The 11,197-nt window shown below is 34.4% G+C and overlaps 1 pseudogene; it reads right to left on the bottom strand.

The window, feature by feature from the left end:
* Positions 1 to 577, bottom strand: LOC101567397 (annotated as a pseudogene).
* Positions 578 to 11,197: the final 10,620 nt, after the last annotated feature.

Here is an 11,197-nt window from a genome sequence, read left to right as displayed (position 1 = left end):
CAGTTCCTTCAGAGTCACATTGCTCTTTCCTGTAGTCTGTCCATAAAGCCCAAATATCTCACGGAGTTTTTCTTCGCTGATTGCATCTGTTCTGTCTATTTTGTTTCCCAAGATAAGGATTGGCACATTGGATATTGTTTCATCAGTCATTAACCCATTCAGCTCAACTTTGGATTCCATGAGGCGAGAATGATCTGCACAGTCCACCAGGAAGACAATCCCATTAATGGCAGGTAGGTAATTTTTCCAAACCCGACGAGCTTGCTCATGTCCACCAAGATCGAAAGTGGTAAACATCATCCCAGCAATCGTCAGCTCTTCTGATGTTGGATGTAGTGTTGGAACATGCTGGCCCAGTCTGTCATCTTTGAGCATGTGAAGAAGGGTGGTTTTGCCTGCATTGTCCAAACCCAAGAATACAAGTTTTCCAGATTTCTTGTACAGCCCTAGGAACTGGAGCATGCTGCTGAAGCCATTGTAGATCCATTCAAAGATGAAAGACATTGTTAATGCTTAGCACACCCCGAGGGGCTCCTTCGGCGGCAGCGGCGGGCTTGGACCCTCCTCGGAGCGCACAGACCAGCAGCCATTAATTTTCATATGTCGACCCATCCCAGCATCCCTGGGATGAATTCCACTGATCATGTGGTATAATCTTCTTGATGATTTGCTGCATTCTTTTGCTAGTGTTTCAGTGTGAATTTTTTTTTTTTTATGTATTTAGCACAGGATCTACAGAGGCTCACTGCACAGGTCCTACTCATAGAGATTCTCCTCTTTTCAGCCTCCCAAGCACTGGGATTACAGGCACGCACCCCCATACCCAATCTCAATCACCATTTCAGCACACCTGGAGGCAGCTCTGGCACAGCATGTGGTGTGTGAGATTGAACCCCAGGCTCTGCCTCATCAGGTGCTTTAGTCCACTGAGCTGTCTGCCCAGCCTTTTGTGTAGATTTTTGCATCAATATTCATGAGTGAGATTGGCCATTCATTTTTATTTGTTCACTCCTATGGTTTGGTATAAGGATAATGCTTGCTTCCAGGAATGATTTTGAGAGTACAGTTAGATGCAAAGCATATCAGCACTTATTTGATTTTTCATGTCTGTTAATATTGGTTTTGTATAGTTTGTTGCATTGGTATTTGGTAAACATATACTTATCACCTCCTCTGAGATTGTTTATTTTACAAGTTTGTAGCGACATTCTTTGTGTGTCCTAATCAGTTTTGCTTAATATCCTCTTACATTCCAAATAGAATAGTTCCTCTGCTTTTCTTCTGGGTGCCAGAGGCATAGAGTATTGTTTTCAATCCTTTGAATTTCAGTTTCTGAATTTCTTTTTTAATGAAATGTTTCTTGTATGCAACAGATTGTTTGATCTTGCTTCATGACTGATTCTGTGAGTCTGTTCCTTTTTATTGGTGAATTCAGACCATTTACACTGATGATTATATCTGATATATATTTACTTATCTTCATCATGTTATTTTTCTGCTGTTAGGTCCCTTTTTTTCTCTTCTATTTACCTGCTTGTGTTACCTTGTAGATTCATTTTGTTTGGGTCCATGGAGTTGTAGTCCTCGTTATATCTTTTTAGAATATCCTTTGAAATATTTTGGATGCTGGTTTGGTGGTCATTAATTTCTTTAGGTATTTTTGTCCTGGAAGTACCTGTATTTAAGGATGTATAAACTAGGTTCCATCCTCCCAGTCTGAAACCAGCCTGAACTTCAGTGAAACTAAACTGGCAGATTTGCTGGGCTTATCCACTACTCCGCTTCAAATCTGCCATTGACCTGTTGAGATTAATTAACTCACATCTGAACTCTGTCTGTCAATAACTGCAGAGACATGCATTGAAGTGGACACCTTTTTTCTTCTTCTTCTTCTTTTTTCTTGATGTTTTCATTTTGATATCAATGGGAGCCATGAGTAATGGTTTATGCCTATAATCCCAGCACTCAGGAGGCTGAAGCAGGATTGTTTTGATTTTGAGGCCAGACTAGGCCACAAAGTGAGTTAAAGGACAGACTGAACTGCATAGTGAGACACTGTCCCCAAAACAAAAACAAACAAACAACAGAAAAAAAAGAATAAACTATATCAGTGTGCTTATTTTTTTTTGCTGTTGTTCTGTTCTGTTCTTGTTTCTCATTACTTCCTTTTTTCTTTCGCTCCTGTCTTCTTCCCTAATTTCACCAAACTGTTCCAATCTGCCTTTGTCCTCCAGTCTTGCTTCTAATCCCATCCTCTTCTTCTGTTTCTGCATTTTCTCTTGAAGCCCATTTAGCTTTACTCTAAATCACTCTAATAAGAACATAATCACTATATAATTTTTTTTTGGTTTTAGATTTTGTTATATGACCACAAATCTAGTTCATATAGTTAAAGAGGGCAAATTGATAGTTACCGTAGTTCGTCATTTTGTAGGATGCATTGAATGTTATTATTATTACTGATTGCACCACTTTAGCCAAGGTGACATCATTGTTCTAATCAGTTTTTCTTTCTGGCCTATCAAGACTGAGAGTGTCTGAGTTGCATTAAAAATATTATAGGATAGTGCCAAAGAACCAGGGGGTAGGCCAGATAGGCAGTTACTACTCATCCCCAATAAATTAATGATGTAGGAGTTTGTAACAGACTCAAAACCCAAAATACAGCTAGACCTGGAAGACACCTCTGAAAAATAGCCATATCCTAAGGATTCTTAATATTAGTAATAAAGCTACCTTCCATAAGCAATGTAGAAGCTTTAGCTAGGAATGAAGTTAAAAGGAAAAATATAGAAAATCAAAAGACACTTAACCAAGATACAAATCCAGACTTCCAGCTCACCAAAGGCTAACTCAGGAGGTGACATGAAACAAGCCCAAATCCACCCACCTTGAAATTCTGAAATGGTTTCACCCAAAGTAACAAAACCGATGAATGAACTCCTAGGAAAAATTAAATCAAAAACAATTAGATCACTTTGAAAATTGTAACCACAATGAAGGACATGATTGATGATTCCTGCTCAGAGATAGATGGAAAAATAAAAGAACGTAGGAAAATGATACAAATAGTGAATTTCTAGCAAAGGAAAGAAATGAAATCGAGGAAAAAATCCAAACAAATATACAGATGTATAAAAGTGCCACTGAAAGTATACACAGAAGAATGAGCAATGTGGGGACAGAATTGCAAATACAGAAGACAGGATTGTGGTCAGTGACCACAAAAAGAAAAGTTTTTTTAAGATACAAAGGACCAGGAAAAATTAATCCAACAGCTACTAGGTGATTCAAGGAAAAATAAGATCAGATAGACTCAATTTAATGGAAAAAAAGGAGATAATGCAAATGACATAAAAACCTGTTCACAGAAGTAATCACAGAAAACTTCCCAAACAAAGAAAAAGATTTTGACATACAAATAAGTAAGGCATGAGGAACTCTATTAGCCATGATAAAAAAAAAAAGAGCCAAACCAAAACAACAACAAAACAGTGTACACCATGGCATGGAATAGTCAAGATTCTAAAAATTCAGTACAAGACCAGATCATTAAATCTGTTAGAGAAAAGAAACTAATTCCCTGTAAAGAAAGCCCATCAGAATCACAGCTCACTTCTCAGCACAAATCTTCAAATCAAGAAGAGCTCTGAGTGAAGGGTTTCAAGTTCCCAAAGAAAACAACTTCTAACCCTGATTGATGCACATCATAAAACTACTTTTCAACATTAATGGAGAAATAAGAGATTTCCATGGTTACTTTTTTCAAATCATCATTTTACATCTTTCAAGACGCAAGATCTATTCTCAGTTGTCATAACATATGATATGATAGGTGTCATTAAGTGAATAAAGTCTAAAAGGATATGCCTGGCAGCCCTTTATGGCTTCTCCTCTTGTCAAGTACTGCAATTGAAGTAAAGATAATATATTAGGTGTTTAAAGAAGTCAGCATACAAGTAAAAAAAAAAAAAGAAAATAATATAGGTGTACTGTGCTAAGGGCATTAGTCCTAACTTGTATGAAATGAGGAGTAAACTCAGGAAGGTGTGAAGGTAGGAAATTCTGAAACAGAAAATTACATTCCACAGAAGCTGAAACAGGAAGTTTCATCTTACTAAATTATACTTAATTATACTTGTCAATTTTGTTTGTTATGCCTTTTGTGATTTTGTTCTTGTTACTCATCATTTAGCAGTGTCTAACATATAATGGATACTAAATAAATATATTAAAATATAAATATATTTACATAAAGAAGAAAAGCCAAAGAACGTATATGGAATTTGATATGGCTTTTAGAAAATAGCAAGTATTTCAATTATCACATGTGAAAAATTAGAAAAATCTAGGATCATAAGAAACTGATAGACTGGGAGTGGTGGCACATGCCTGTAAGCCCAGCACTTGGAAGGCTAAAAACAGGAGGACCACTACAAGTCTGATCTACATAGTGAGACCTTGTAGACCCTGTATGAAATACATAAAACCCCTGATAATTATGAGCTCACACCTATGAAACTCTTATCTCACTATAGATGAGAAACAACAAGTCTCAGTGCCAGGATTTAGATGTTATGCCTCCACAGTCCCCCTCATTGAAGACTTGGTCCTCAGGGCGGTGCTGTTGAAAGGGAGGGCGTACAGAGACTACCAGATCACCTGGGCACAGACCTTCCCTGTGGATTTACTCAATGGGCTGTTGAACCAAGGTGGAAGAAGTAAGACACCGGGGTGTGTCCTCAAATAGCATGCCTTGTATCTGGCTTCTTTTCTGTCTCTTTCCCTCTTTCTCTACTTCTTGAAAGCCATCAGCAGGAAGCCTTACATCATCATGTTTCTTCCTCCTCCAGAACTAAATATAAGACTTTTAACTAACTAGAGATTTAAATCTCTAAAATGATTGGTTAAAATACACTTTCTTCTCATATAAGTTATTTTTGTCACATATTTTGTCACAGAAACAAAAACATGAACAACACCATTCTATTTTCTTCTTGTGAGATTTGGGATGGTGAGAAAATCAGAAATAGAGCATGGTTTCATATGATAAGTGATTTTGAATGCATATTGAATGATCTCTACCCACTTATACAGGAATAAAAAAAGTAGAAATTTTACTTAAGCAAAGTAAGATCCTGGTCTGAATTTTATTTTGGCAGAATACTTATGGCTGGAATGTTCAAACTTATTTGAAGGGATACACGCAAATATCAAAACATGATTTCTCCTATTTTACAGATGATCTGACCTTTAGGGTCAAGACTAAAATATTCATCCAAGTATCTCACTGTTCATTTTCTAGTTGCTCAACCACAAATTCAATATATTCTGAGAGAATGAAAGTGTTTCTCTTTGTAATGACCTCACATTTTCAGTATCCAGTGTAAACAAGACCAGGCAATTTAGACTCTTTCGATAGATTCCAATCTGAAATTTACTTTATTAGTTTTCTTTTCTATCATATTTTTAGAAAGATGACAAAACATTAAATCAGATTTTAATCAGAGTAGAGCAAGAATCCTTTTTTGATTAAAAACTTGTTAATTTATTGCATTATATGTACAAGTGATCTCCAACATGTCCAGTCCAATGACAAGGTGTACTTAAAGGTAAATTTAAAGTCTTTGAAAAGAAGTTTGATAGGAGCCGGGGAGATGGCTCAGTAGAATAAGCGCTTCCCTGGCCAATGCAAGGGCCTGAGTTCAGTCACCGGTTCCACCAAAAAAAAAAAAAAAAAAAAAAAAAAAAAAAAAAAGAAAAGAAAAAAATTTTATGGAATACAATAAATATTTGTAGTTCCTTCAAAATCTCAATTTATTCATTTTCTTTTCACAGTTAGATACTGCGTATCTATGTGTATATCTGTATTGTTCAATCATATGCCTATATATGCATATGTCTTTAAGTGCTTTATATACAGAATACATACAACTACATATACAGTTTAAATATGGTTTGGTGTACATAGTAAAATAACTTGCCTTCCCATTATGTTTATAAAATATTTACAAAACTTTGTACATTTAATACTGATTAGAGCAGTATTTGCTTCTTTCTTTGTTCCAGTAAATGAATATTTCATAATTTATTCTTAGATTTGATTAAAAATATGTATTTAATGTGTTTTCTATTGTAACCAATAAATATATTTTATTGTTTTACTACTGTATGTATTACAGAAATGAGTATCACTGTACTTCTTTATTACACAAATTTAGGTAACTTTCTTTGGGATATAATAGTATGAAAAATAAAAGATTTTAGAAGACAGAGAGGTAGACTTTTTGAAAATGTGAGGTGAATCTTGGTCTGGCAAGACAGAAGAAATTAAAAGGGAGAAGAGGAAGTAGAAAAAGATGAAAATGTGATGTGTATATGTACCAACAACAATATGAATTCAGTTTTTGTGCATCACAAATATGTACTATTAAAAATATTCACAACATTAAAGCTTGTAAGCTTTCAAATAAAATTTTACTTAATTAATTATATTATAACACATGAAAGAACCTGCAATGGTATCCTTTTCATGTCTTCATCCTCTGCATAGTGTGGCATAAGATGGGTAATCATGATATTTGGTGAAAACAAATTAAGATGATGCTGTAATACCTTAGTGAGGACACTACAAATTTTAGAGTCAAGAGATGTGTGTTGAGAGGTATATGTATTGTGTACATGTATATTCCTCTGTGTGTGTGTGTATATATATATATATATATATATATATATATATATCAAATAAAAGAACACAGTATTGGAAATGCTCTTGTATCATCCTTTGTAAGCTTACATTGCACATGTAATGAATTATATAAGCATTGAGAGTCACCACTGCACAAAAATTCATTTGATCATTCTGTCAAAGTAAATAAGATCCACACTTTAGTCAACATGGGTATAAAGAATTCTTTTAGTTTTCAGGAAGTTGCTTTTTTAACCTACAGAGAAAAAGTAAATATTGACTTTTATGATTTTATAATACTTGGTTTGCACCTCAGAGTCACAAGCTTCTTGACTCTATCATACATATTATTTAAAATATTAAATGAAATATTAGTTCATAGTTACTAAATGTACTATGCTATACAATGTTGAGGTCACACTTTGCCTTAGTTGTGAACATCATACTTTGAGAGAGCTACATTCAAAGAAGAAATGCATACAAGGGAAATAAATGATGATTAAATAAAAGAAGAAAAGTGCTGAAAGCTGCGCCTGCCAGTCCTAAGGGAATCAAAAGGGGAACGAAGCCACTATTGGTGGAAGCATGGACTAGCGTATCCGTTGTGGAAATCAGTGTGGAGATTCCTCAAAATACTAGGAATAGAGGTCCTGTTCAACCAGGCTAGTCCCTTATGGGTATTTTTCTAGAAGAATTTAAAAATCATACCACAGTGATATATGTCGTATGTTTATAGCAGCACAATTTGTAGTAGCTAAATCTTGGAAAGAACCCCAAATGCCCATCAGCCACGGAATGAGTAAAGAAGTTGTGGCACTTTTATTCATTGGAGCTATAAAGAAGGACAACTTTGAGGCTTTTCTAGATAAATAGATGAAATTAGAGACCATACCCAAACGAAATATATCAAACTCACACGTATAAACATTGTATTGTCTCCCTAGTGTAATAAACTGAAAAAATGAATAAGAATCAAACTCTATAATAGCTATTGTGAAAAGGTAAGAAATAGCTCAAGAAGAAAGAACAACTTGGATTGGTGAAAGAAGAGAAAAAAAAAGGAAAGGAAAAGAAAAATACATATATGTACATAAAATAGATATGATAGTATGATAGCTATAATATAGACTTATTTTAGCTCGTTAGAAAAGGTCTGTGTTTATATTGAAATTCTGTATTAATGTTTCTTTCTTGTTTTTTTCTCTTAAAAATACAATCATTAAAAATTTTAAGCGATGGTAGGATACAGCAGTTGCCTAAGATATGTGGACAACCAATTACCAAGAAAGGATTCAGATACAATAATACTTTCACATATTGCTAGATCACATTAACTAGAAGGCTGATAAATTTTTATGGTAAACAACAATAATTTCTAATTGTCATTTTTCAAAAGGAGAAAACAGCCATCATTGGTGGTCTTAGAGCATATTCTGAGAAAAAAGGCAGACATTTACAAAAGAACTAGAAAGTAGAAAATAATTTTTAGAATACCATCCAATCCTAGTATACTATTCCTCTTCATTTGTGGTACTCTCTGAAAATTAGAGCTTAGCTTCTAAGAAAATATGATACTTTTACTATGCAAATGTTCTGTTTACTCCATAGTGTCAGGTTATGAAATCAACTTATTCTTAGCATTATCTGCAAATAAATTTTCTTTCGGTTTAAGCCATTAATCTTTTTGGTTGTGCTGTATATCTCACATCTCCGAAGCTTTCTTTCATTTTGGTAGAATTTGTATTCCATCTAGCACATTGAAAAATGAACTCGCTATCACATGGTGAAATCTGTACTTTAATATTTCATCAAAATGTGCAGCAGCCAATGGATCCTTAGAACCCTCCTTTCACCTGCTTGAATATTTTGGCCTTTGTTCTACATCATAAAAGGAGTGTTAACATGTGGAAGAAATCAGCAGCAGCTTGGACAAGATTTTATTCTTAGATATCAAAGCCTGAACAAATCCTTGAGAATGGCAAGGTTATCAAAGGGGTGTGGCATCCATGTGGGAAAGTTTTCCAAATAGCACCCGCCCCCCATTTGACTGATGCTTGGGCAATCCAATGAGAGTAAGCGATACCTAACGGCCTCTTCCCAGGCAGCACTTAGGAAGGATCCAGATATTATCACTTCAGTTATGTTGCAGGGGAAACCAGGTGTGTGTCTACCAAGTAACTTTTTTTTTTTTGCGCTAGAGATCGAACTCAGAACCTTGCACTTGCTAGGAAGGCACATAATCCACTGACCTATCTCCCCAGCTGTCTACTAAGTACTGAATCTGCTAAATAAATGGAACATTCCCCACATGTACACCATACCTTTAATTGCATTTTTAGGAAAAACGTAGAAGAATCCAGGACATTATGCTGTATATCATGTACAGTACATGGGAAATTACAAGTGTACTGACCTAACAATCACCTCTCTTAGCTTCAAATGTAGCTTGAGACCCTGCTGGCATTCAGTGTATATGGCCAGCATGTATAGTAATGCACTTTTGTTATTGTGATGTCATGTTTCTGGCCTCCTTAACAGCATTCTCCACTTTATACTTAATGAAATGCAAAGTCATGCCTAACACATCTGTGCACAACAAAACAAACACTCCTGCTGTATATGACGTCACCGCACGCAAGCTTCAAAGCTTACATGGAAGTGAAATAATCAACAAAGCTGAAGAAATTTCGTGTCACGAGAGTGTAGTAGAATGCTTTTAACCTGTAGCCTGCTTTTTAGCATCATTCCTGCACGGTAACTTCCAAATAACTGTCATTACACACACATCGTATTTTACCTTGGAATTTTCTCAAAGTATGACTTTGGTAAATCATATTAAGGGGAAAATGGGTTAATTTTAATACGTGGTTTAATGAAGATTGCTAATTAGTTTAGTATTTATTTAGTAATTAATGAGCATCATCAATTGTGGATAAAATATGTTATAAATGAAGTCAATTATCTAAATTTCTGATAAATATACACTACTGGACATATGGAGTTTATAGATGATTTACAAACATGGTTAACTTAAGCATATTTTATTTTAATGTTGCCTGAAATGATTGCATTTTTCTATAGTCAACAATTTACTTCCCATCGAATTATGTTTATCTATATCACAGCACCCATCAATATTTTAAAAGGCAATTAGCTACAGAATGCTTAATAAGAAATCTAGTGCTATTATTTTCTAATAGGTATCTAGTGCAATTTTTTATTTCGAGTTACTTTACAATTACTCTTGTCAAGTCTATGTTATCATTCAAATCACAAACCTGCTATGTAATAGAAATTCTTCTTAAGCAGCTAACATTAAATTTTATAGTTTCTTAAATATTCATTGAATATTTAGAATTTTTATGTTACTTTTGTGTGTTTGTTTTGCTTGCTTTTTGAGATAAGGGCTCAGTAGTGCAGTCTGGTTTTGAACTCTTTAATGAGGCATAGGTTAGCCTTGAACTCACAGTAAGTCTCCTGCCTCTGTATCCTGCTAGGATTATAGGTGTGTGTTACCAGGTACAGATAATTTTTTATTTTATTTATTTTATTGGCAGAATCAGGGATTGAACTCAAGCCCTTGCGTTTGCCAGACAAGCACTTGTTCTACTGAGCTGTCTCTCTAGCCCTGAAGTTTTTATTTTAAATTGAAAAATTCCTTGATTTTTTTTTTTTTTTTTTTTTTGAGGTGGTATGTGGTACTGGAAACCAAGTCTCACATTTACTAGGCAGGGGCTGCGCTGCTGAATTATATCCCCAGCCTTGATGTCTGTTAACTTCTTCAGGAATAAAAGCCAAACTTCTTTTAAGAATCTTGACAATAAATCAAAGGCCTAAGGATTTATTTAGTGATTAGTCCCATCTCTGTGTATCTTTCCATTTTAATACATCCTTTGCTCTGATATTTCCTAAGGATATGTTTTGGATTAAAATATGATCCCATTGGAAAATGAAACAGTAGCCTTAATAGCTTGAATAAATGAATGCAGTTTTGTGAAATTTACAAAAGGGAGAGAATATAGTAATGCAATTTTTTGAAACTTTTCCAAACCACCAACATTTAATGCTAAATTAAATTCTAAATAGTGCGTTTCTCTAAATAATTCTCTAATGACTGCCCACCACAAACTTGTTCATTGCTGTTATGGCTTTTCTCACTTACATTTTTGTTTGTTTTAGACAGTGAACTGTCTTGCCTCTCTGCCTGTTTTAAAAAAAAAAAAACCCTCTGCCTTTCTCCTACTAGTTCTAATGTTTATATTCAAGACTCTAATTCTATTTCGTTTTTTCTTTTCAAGGCCGGGATTGTGTATTGTTCTCATTCCATTTGCATAGCTCTTTATACTTTTCTCTATTTTAATACTGTTCAAGTTTTATGGCCGTATTTCCTAAAATCTAAGTCACCATTGGTTATGCTTTATATTAAAATTTGTAATACGTTAAAAACAAAACACTTTTTACAATCAGTATATGATTATTCATTCTTAGGATTATGATAATATAAATTTA

This window comes from Octodon degus, unplaced genomic scaffold, assembly GCF_000260255.1.
Source record: "Octodon degus isolate 3935 unplaced genomic scaffold, OctDeg1.0 scaffold00004, whole genome shotgun sequence".
Classification (NCBI taxonomy): Eukaryota; Metazoa; Chordata; class Mammalia; order Rodentia; family Octodontidae; genus Octodon; species Octodon degus.
This window is presented reverse-complemented; position numbering and strand designations above follow the sequence as displayed.